We start from the raw sequence: 9,698 nt of genomic DNA on the forward strand, positions 1-9,698 counted from the left end.
CGTTTGCATCGTTTTCTGGTGAGTTTTGCTGCCGTTGTATATATTAGGGTAGCGTTCCGGCCCGTTCTGGGTACTTTTTCGTGTGAAAATGTAGCTTTTGGGCAGTAATGGGTTAATGACAGCACATTGTTCAACCTTCCCCATTTCCAAAATGTTCTTGATGTGCGTTTGCATCATTTTCAGGTGAGTTTTGCTGCCGTTGTATATATTAGGATACCGCTCCGGCCCGTTCGGATACTTTTTCGTGTGAAAATGTAGCTTTTGGGCAGCAATGGGTTAATGACAGCACATTGTTCAACCTTCCCCATTTCTACAATGTTCTTCATGTGTGTTTGCATAATTTTCAGGTGAGTTTTGCTGCCGTTGTATATAGTAGGGTACCTTTCCGGCCTGTTCCGGGTACGTTTTCGTGTGAAAATGAAGCTTTTGGGCAGCAATGGGTTAATGACAGAACATTGTACAACCTTCCCCATTTCCAATATGTTCTTCATGTGTGTTTGCATCATTTTCAGGTGAGTTTTGCTGCCGTTGTATAAATTAGGGTACCGTTCTGGCTCGTTCCGCATACTTTTTCGTGTGAAAAGGTAGCTTTTGGGCAGCAATGCTTAATGACAGCACATTGTTCAACCTTCCCCATTTCCAAAATGTTCTTCATGTGTGTTTGCATCATTTTCAGGTGAGTTTTGCTGCCGTTGTATATATTAGGGTACCGTTCCGGCCAGTTCTGGGTACTTTTTCGTGTGAAAATGTAGCTTTTGGGCAGCAAAGGGTTAATGACAGCACATTTTTCAACCTTCCCCATTTCCAAAATGTTCTACATGTGTGTTTGCATCATTTTCAGGTGAGTTTTGCTGCCGTTGTATATATTAGGGTACTATTCCGGCCCGTTCCGCGTACTTTTTCGTGTGAAAATGAAGCTTTTGGGCAGCAGTGGGTTAATGACAGCACATTGTTCAACCTTCCCCGTTTCCAAAATGTTCTTCATGTGTGTTTGCATCATTTTCAGGTGAGTTTTGCTGCTGTTGTGTATATTAGGGTACCGTTCAGGGTACTTTTTTGTGTGAAAATGTAGATTTTGGGCAGCAATGGGTTAATGACAGTACATTGTTCAACCTTCCCCATTTCCAAAATGTTCTTCATGTGTGTTTGCATCATTTTCAGGTGAGTTTTGCTGCCGTTGTATATATTAGGGTATCGTTCCGGCCCGTTACGGGTATTTTTTCGTGTGAAAATGTAGCTTTTGGGCAGCAATGGGTTAATTGCAGCGCATTGTTCAACCTTCCCCATTTCCAAAATGTTCTTCATGTGTGTTTGCATCATTTTCAGGTGAGTTTTCCTGCCGTTGTATATATTAGGGTACCGTTCCGGCCCATTCCGGGTACTTTCTCGTGTGAAAATGAAGCTTTTGGGCAGAAATGGGTTAATGACAGCACATTGTTCAACCTTCCCCATTTCCAAAATGTTCTTCATGTGTGTTTGCGTCATTTTCAGGTGAGTTTTGCTGCCGTTGTATATATTAGGGTATCGTTCCGGCCCGTTCCGGCCGGTTCTGGGTTTTACACCGTTCCGCATTCTTGTCCCTCGCAGCAGTGCAGAGAGATATGCTGCATAGAAAATTAAGCAACTAGTGCAAGCACCGTAAAAGTCACCAGCAGTATGGGGTCAGGACAGCATAGGCATGGCTCGCCCACAGCACTCTGCTAGTGCATGGCACTTTTGTATATTTGCTCCATTGAACCGCCACTCAGGAGGATCAGAGGAGATGTAAACATACAGGGAGCTTTTGTCCCAGGACTATCAGCCGTAGAAGCCAAAGGCATCGGCTATATGGATGACATTACAGTTCTATGTAAGGATGCACAATCAGCAAATCAAGCCAACAACCAGAAGAGTGAGTTGTTTATGATGGGAACCTGGAACAACCTAACCAGCTGCAAAGTAAACAGAACAACAGAAAAGTTTAAAATCCTAGGGGTTCTTTTCCAAGCAGACCTCACAGGGCAAGCGTCTTGGGACATACTGCAAGAAACAGTTATAAAAAAATTCTATTTTGGAAACTAAGGACATTATCACTTGCAGGAAAGGTAAACCTCATCAAAGCGGTGCTACTGCCAATGATCATGTGCTTACGCTAGTCTTCCCACCATCCTCAGCACAAACACGAAAACTGCAAAGACTCTTGCTTCAATTCATTTGGAATTCAAAAATGGACAGAGAACAGAGATCAATCATGTACAAAAAACAACAAAATAGAGGACGGCAGGTCCCAAGCCTAGCAACCCTCCTTGCAATACCCTATTTAGGCCTCTGTGTCAATACAGCGCGCCATTCGCAATCCAAAGCGGCGGCTTTTATAAGGAATGCTACTGGGCGCATCCTACAAAGATTCAATTTCATACAACAAACGAACATTGCTCCGGGAGCATTTGAAGTACACTCTCTGTACAAAGCCCTATCCATATACTTACCACAACTATGGAATCTAGAAGCAAGCAAAAAAGAAGTGTTAGTTCCAAAACAAATCCTTAAAGAGCTCACGCAAACTGAAAACCCCAGAGCCAGTAGGGAATTTAAGCGGCCAGAATCTAGAAAGGACATGGAGCAGTCTGGCTATGAAACCCCGGAGCCAGTGGGGAATTTAAGTGGCCAGAATCTAGAAAGGACATGGAGCAGTCTGGCCATGAAACCCCAGAGCCAGTGGGAAATTTAAGTGGCCAGAATCTAGAAAGGACATGGAGCAGTCTGGCTATGAAACCCCGGAGCCAATGGGGAATTTAAGTGGCCAGAATCTAGAAAGGACATGAAGCAGTCTGGCTATGAAACCCCGCAGCCAGTGGGGAATTTAAGTGGACAGACTATAGAAAGGACATGGAGCAGTCTGGCTATGAAAACCCGGAGCAGTGGGGAATTTAAGTGGACAGAATCTAGAAAGGACATGGAGCAGTCTGGCTATGAAACCCCGGAGCCAGTGTGGAATTTAAGTGGACAGAATCTAGAAAGGACATGGATCAGTCTGGCTATGAACCCCGGAGCCAGTGGGGAATTTAAGTGGACAGAATCTAGAAAGGACATGGAGCAGTCTGGCTATGAAACCCCAGAGCCAGTAGGGAATTTAAGTGACCAACGTCCAAACTCCCATATGATCAAAAAGATGTGGCCTGGTTGTCCTTACACAACGCACTGCCTTTAAAAGTGCCCATGCACAGAAGACGATTGGCACGCAAAGTTGTAAACATGACGAAACTACACTGCATTTCATGTGGAATTGTGTATATGCGGCACAAGTGTGGCTACTAGCAAAACCAATACTATCTGCGGTAACTGATGTGCAACAAGTCACTTTCAATATGCTCCTCACATGGACAAGATAGGGGTATGGGGGGAGCCCAAAATAACAGACAATACACAATCATTGCCTCCATTAAGCTGGCTTTATGTAAGGTAAGATGCCTCCTGCTTTTGCAACATAAAGAGATACGCCCAGAGGAATGTGTGCAGTTGGCGTTGTGCCATTTGTACACATATATTTGTGTTGAGTTCAGGAAGAGAGGAGTAGAACAAGTAAACACTTATTGGCAACAAAACGAATGGAGGACTTGATGGTGGTGGGCACTGAGGCTAAGATCTGAAAGATAGGAACTGAGTTTCAAATAGATAGCTGTGACATACAAACTAAAAATAAAGTGAAAACTCTGGGGGTCCTTTTTTGAATGTAATCTCAACATGAGGACCCAGGTCGGCAGTATGGTGTCCTCAGCTTCATATGATATCAAACTGCTGGCACAACTACGCCCTTTTATATCAAGAGAAAACCATGAGATATTAGCGAGGGCCATAATTGGTTCTAGGATGACTATTGTAGCAGTCTGCTTGCAGTCCTATTCAAGTTTGACTCAGGTCGGCTTTAGGTTATACAGAATAATGCAGTAAGAGTTATTATGGATCTCAGAAGAAGGGATCATGTATCAGAAGCAAGAAGGAGCCTGCACTGGCTCCCATTCGAAGCCAGAATTGATTTTCGCCTTCTCCTAATAACACATAAGTGCCTGACGAGATCGGCCCCAGTATATTTGAGGGAAGTGCTGGAAGCGAAATCAAGTGTATGCAGTCTTAGATCTGATAACATCAATCAACTCAGAGTTCCAGCCCATAGGATGACCAAGGTGAAAAATGGAGCGTTCTTTGTAGCAGCCCCCAACGTTCGGACTGCCATTCTGCCGGAGATCAGGGAAGAAAGATCAACTGCCCTGTTCAGGAAAAGACTAAAGACTTTTCTGTTCAGACAGTCAACGACAATTGTATTGACCCATGTCCAACCAGTCCATTGAAAGAGTATCTATATCATCTCCCGACACGTCGCAGTGCCCGTTCTTTTTCTGTTTGTTTATTTTATTTGGCGCACTTAAGCCTCCGCATCAGTGGTGCGTGGTATAAATATAATAAAGTAAAGAGGAATCTCAAAACCTAATCCTGGTTAGTGTGATTTAAACTGCTTTTTTTCTGTCTAAAACAGTTTAAATTTGATATTTTTGAATTGACTTTTTTCATATTTCTGAATTCTAATTGGATTTATTCAAAATCTCGGAGGATTGGGACGTTTGTAAGGGGTGATGTTGTGACCATTAAAAAAAAAAAGAAAAGCAGGCATAAACCTAATTTTTGAAGGTCTTTGATGTTAATCTGAGGCCAACAAATTTAGGGGACAATTCATGGAATTTTGCACAGAAATCTCGCAAGGGCTGAGAAGGACACTGCACGAGTAATGCGCACATAAGAAATAATGCATGCCCCACATATTCATGGATTTGTTCGCGCAAAGTAACCGTATTCGCAAGTCACGGCTGGGACGCCACCGACACGACCACACGCGAAGCAGAAAACTGCCAGATCAGCTACCTCTGTGCGCTCAGTTGAGCGCGAATACACGCACCCTTTAAACAGTACGTGGGGTCCACCATTAGGCAGCTTGCGACTCGCAGTCCCTGCGCGGGTTCCCCCATAACTGTATCCGGCACCCGACAACTTGAGTATAAAAAATTGTAACTCTGCAATAACTCAGGAAATCTGTGTGCGAACCCATGCAACAAGTTCCTGCACCCCGCTAGACTGCTTGCGCACACCCCTAAGTTACATCAGAAGCCCGATTGAGTACACGCACCTTGAAATCTGACATGAGACCCCACCTGCATGCTGAAAATCCTATGCGCAAGTGTACTTGTGCCCGCCTTCAGGTGGCGGATCGTATGAAGGACTTGCGTGGCCATTTCCAAGCCCAGACGTTGTATGATCGAATCCATGAATATGTCTCGTGCAGTGCAATAGTGGGCATGTAAGGGAATTCCTGCAGGCTGTCCCATGATACGGCCACTTTTTTGAAAGTTCTTCTCCGTTTTTAGTATTCCGCCATCTTCCCAGCCCTCTGCAAAGGCCATGCACATACTGTGCTCGGAGTCTTGCACAAGGCCATCGACGGCTCGCACAGACGTGCCGAGCCAGCGCGAAATCCAAGCGAGTCCAGGGAAAGTACTGTGCATTCAGTTCCATGATCAATTGAAGGCCGATTTGCATGCAATTGCGCGCACTTGCCCTTTTTCTGCACAGATAATTTCATGAATTGGCCGCTTGGTAAAAGGAAATACCCTATTATAGGCTCTGGTGCATGTGTTATACAGGCTGGAAAATGTGTGATGTCATCTTTGATGTCAAGGGTGTTAGTCTTAGCAGTGCACAGAGGTGGCGCGAGTTATGGTTGCTTAGCATACCATAACTGGTGAATTTCTGGGGTTTTTCCGTTTTACTTGTAACCATAAATTCCCTTTAACAAAATGTTTCCACTGAATTGCATAGCTTTTTATTAGTGCAACTTAATCTTAATGTCTCTTTAACAACGTTCTTTTTCACTGAATATATATATGTAGTACAATAATGTGTAATGAGTCAGTGGTTTCAGCAGTAAATATTCATTCATTATAGGCTGCCTCCCTCAGCAACATTCAATTACATTTTTTGTTTGCTAAGAGAACAGGAATGATTATTCCTGGCCAGGAGGTCTATAAAGTATACTGCAGGGGTTAACCCATGGTGTGCACCTTGTGGTGCCATCGCAAGCCTCTGGACAGTCGTGCCAACATAAGGCCCAATTCATGGAATTATTTGGGGCATAAATAGGGAATTTGCATGCCAAACTGCATGCAAAATCCCATTTGCCGATTAATTGAATCGAATGCGCAGGACTTTTCCAGGATTTGCAAACAAAGGGGGGTCTGGGAATCTCTCTACCAGCACGAACACAGCCCAATGACCTGTTCTTGGGTGAATAACCCCTGGGAGAGACTCTACCAAGTCTTTAGCTCACTGCCCTTTTCACAGAAAAGAAATTTCCTGCATATCAGCCTTTGTCCTGCCCAGGGGCAGTCCAGCGCGGAAATGCTAGGCAATTCTCCTCTGAACAAGAGTACCATCAGTAACCCCATACACGTGTTTCAGCCTTGTTGGGCATCATCAGTGAGGTGAAACTGTTGCCTCCCTAAGAACAGTGAGCAAGGGGTCCACGTCTGGATTGCCCTGTTAACTTAGGGTGAAACCCAAAGTTAATGTATGCAAACAACGGGGGGTCTGGGAATCTCTCTACCAGCACCAACACAGCCCAATGACCTGTTCTTGGGTGAATAACCCCTGGGAGAGACTCTACCAAGTCTTTAGCTCACTGCCCTTTTCACAGAGAAGAAATGTCCCCTGCATATCAGCCTTTGTCCTGCCCAGGGGCAGTCCAGCGTGGGCATTTCTCCTCTGAACAAGAGTACCATCAGTAACCCCATACACGTGTTTCAGCCTTGTTGGGCATCATCAGTGAGGTGAAACTGTTGCCTCCCTAAGAACAGTGAGCAAGGGGTCCATGTCTGGATTGCCCTGTTAACTTAGGGTGCAACCCAAAGTTAATGTATGCAAACAAAGGGGGGTCTGGGAATCTCTCTACCAGCACGAACACAGCCCAATGACCTGTTCTTGGGTGAATAACCCCTGGGAGAGACTCTACCAAGTCTTTAGCTCACTGCCCTTTTCACAAAGAAGAAATTTCCCCTGCATATCAGCCTTTGTCCTGCCCAGGGGCAGTCCAGCGCTGAAATGCTAGGCAATTCTCCTCTGAACAAGAGTACCATCAGTAACCCCATACACGTGTTTCAGCCTTGTTGGGCATCATCAGTGAGGTGAAACTGTTGCCTCCCTAAGAACAGTGAGCAAGGGGTCCACGTCTGGATTGCCCTGTTAACTTAGGGTGAAACCCAAAGTTAATGTATGCAAACAAAGGATTTGCGTGGAGTTCGTGCAGGCATTTTTGCGAGCCGTAGAGCGCCTTGCGTGAGACACCATGCAGAGCGTGGGCGTGGCTTGTGAAGGGGACTGGGAAGGGGGGAACATAGAAAATGGTGAAGAACGGGCGTTACGAGGGACGGCCCACAGGCAGTCCCTCGCATGCCCACAGTTGTGCCAAACCCCACATATTAATGGCAAAACCTGTGCAACATCTCAGCAGAGAAATGACCACGGAAATCCCTCAATCTCTACGCCACCTGAAGGCGGGTGTAAAGACACTTGCGCAGAGCAAGGTGGGTTTGCATGTAGGAATTTAGGGGTGCGTGTACACAACCAGGGTTCCAATCTAACTTAGGGGTGCAAAAACGCAGTGTGGCAGGGAGCAGGAACAGTTTACGGGGGTTCACACACAGATTTTCCAAGTTTAGACAGATTTACGAATTTTCATATGCATGTTGTCGGGGTTCCGGCAACAGTTACGGGGGCCCATGCGCAGGGTTCCCGAGATGCGGGCCTGCTTGCGGGTGACCCAGTGCACTGTTTGTAGGGTGTGTGTATTTGCACCCGGGGGAGCACGCAAAGGTAGCTGTACTGGCTGTTTATGCTTGGCGTGTGGGCCTGTCAGGGGCATTCCAGGCGCAACTTGGGAATACGGCTTGCGCAGTAAATTCCATGATTACGCGAGGCGTGCATTTTTTATTCTGCTCGCAGGCCCGCGCAGTGTCCTTCTCGCGGCCCTTGCAGGATTTATGTGCACATTTCCATGAATCAGCCCCTTAACGTGTATGATCTCATATGAGAAAGCAGTCTACACGTTGAAAAAATAAAATCTGGGCATGGCCACCTTCAAGACTTCACACAATTGCTTTAGCCCCTGTGAAGATAAATAGTTCTGTGAGGGGTGTAGGAGCCTTTGGCCACGCACAGACATGCGTCCGCTGAGCTTGTGGTGTAAATTCCAACAGGAAACCCGCTGTAAGCAAATGATGAGGAGAACATGCATCGGATATGTTGAGTTTTTAAGAGAATTAAATAACAATGTAGTGACTGAATGGCAGGATGTTCAGCACAAGCTTCATTTCTAGCAATATCCCCCTAGGTCCTACACCCGGCAGATGCTGCCATGGCCAGACTGGAGTGGATGAGGGAAAAAGTGTACCTCTACCACGCTCACCTATCATGAGAGGCTTGAAAACAGGAATATACTGGCCCATAGGGAGCTCTTTGTTTGGTATTACCAAATGTTCTCATAGCAAAAGAGTTGTTATAGCTAAAAATGTGTTATATGGGCCCACTTTGAAAAAGAATTCCAGGGCCTCTTTTGTTTCCCAGTCCACAACTGCTTAAAAATAATTCAGAGGATATTATCATAAATACATGCCCATCAAAGGAGGGACGGAAAAATCCCAATAGGTCTTCAGAAGGAAAGACATGTGTGAATAATTTCTATTTAAATGTGTTCAACGTCTAGATGGCATTTAGTTTCTCTGCAGGACAGGCCCTATTTGCAAATGACCAAGTCCTTGGTCTTTTTATTAGTCGCTAATGATAGAGGGACGTCCATGCACAGTTCATTACCAATGATCAAGTGTGAAGGTGAACAAATCCCAAGTGATTGACAGACAGTCACCAAAAATAAGCCATTAGAAACTTCAGTTAATAAAATAGGTGGAATATTTGCAGAGTGTGGTAGACTGTGAGGAACTCTGCTCGAATTCCAGTAACTCTTCCATTGCTACTTTTGGAGGCGGACCCTCTGCTTGAAAAATACACTCTAGACACGGAGCGCCCGCGGAGTGTTTGCAGAGGGTGGTAGACTGTGGACCTGCGAGGACCCTGCTCGAATTCCAGTAACTCTTCCATTGCTGCTTTTGGAGGCGGACCTTCTGCTTGAAAAATACACTCTAGACGCGGAGCGTCCGCAGAGTATTTGCCGAGTGTGGTAGTCTGTGGACCTGCAAGGAGCCCTGCTTGAATTCCAGTAACTCTTCCATTGCTGCTTTTGGAGGCGGACCCTCTGCTTGAAAAATACACTCAAGATGCGGAGCGTCCGCGGAGTGTTTGCAGCGTGTGGTAGACTATGGACCTGCGAGGAACCCTGCTCGAATTCTGTTAGGGAGAATTCTCTGTTTAGGCTGAATTTCCTAACCTAGTGAGTCCCCCAGCAGCTTTGCTGGATTTCTGGAGTTTGTTTTTTTCATCCTGCCAAGAGTGAGACTCTTTTTCTCCCACTCTGGACATGATTTGTGGTATTTCTTTGAATGTTAATGTGTTCTATGGGCAATGGGGTCTTTTACTCCATAGGGTCTCATGTGTTTTGCTATGTGTGTTACACAGCACCCTCTGTGCCGTAACACTGGAGTGTCCTAGGTGACCTCCACCAT

This window comes from Ambystoma mexicanum, chromosome 6p, assembly GCF_040938575.1.
Source record: "Ambystoma mexicanum isolate Mex_15411 chromosome 6p, UKY_AmexF1_1, whole genome shotgun sequence".
Taxonomy (NCBI): domain Eukaryota; kingdom Metazoa; phylum Chordata; class Amphibia; order Caudata; family Ambystomatidae; genus Ambystoma; species Ambystoma mexicanum.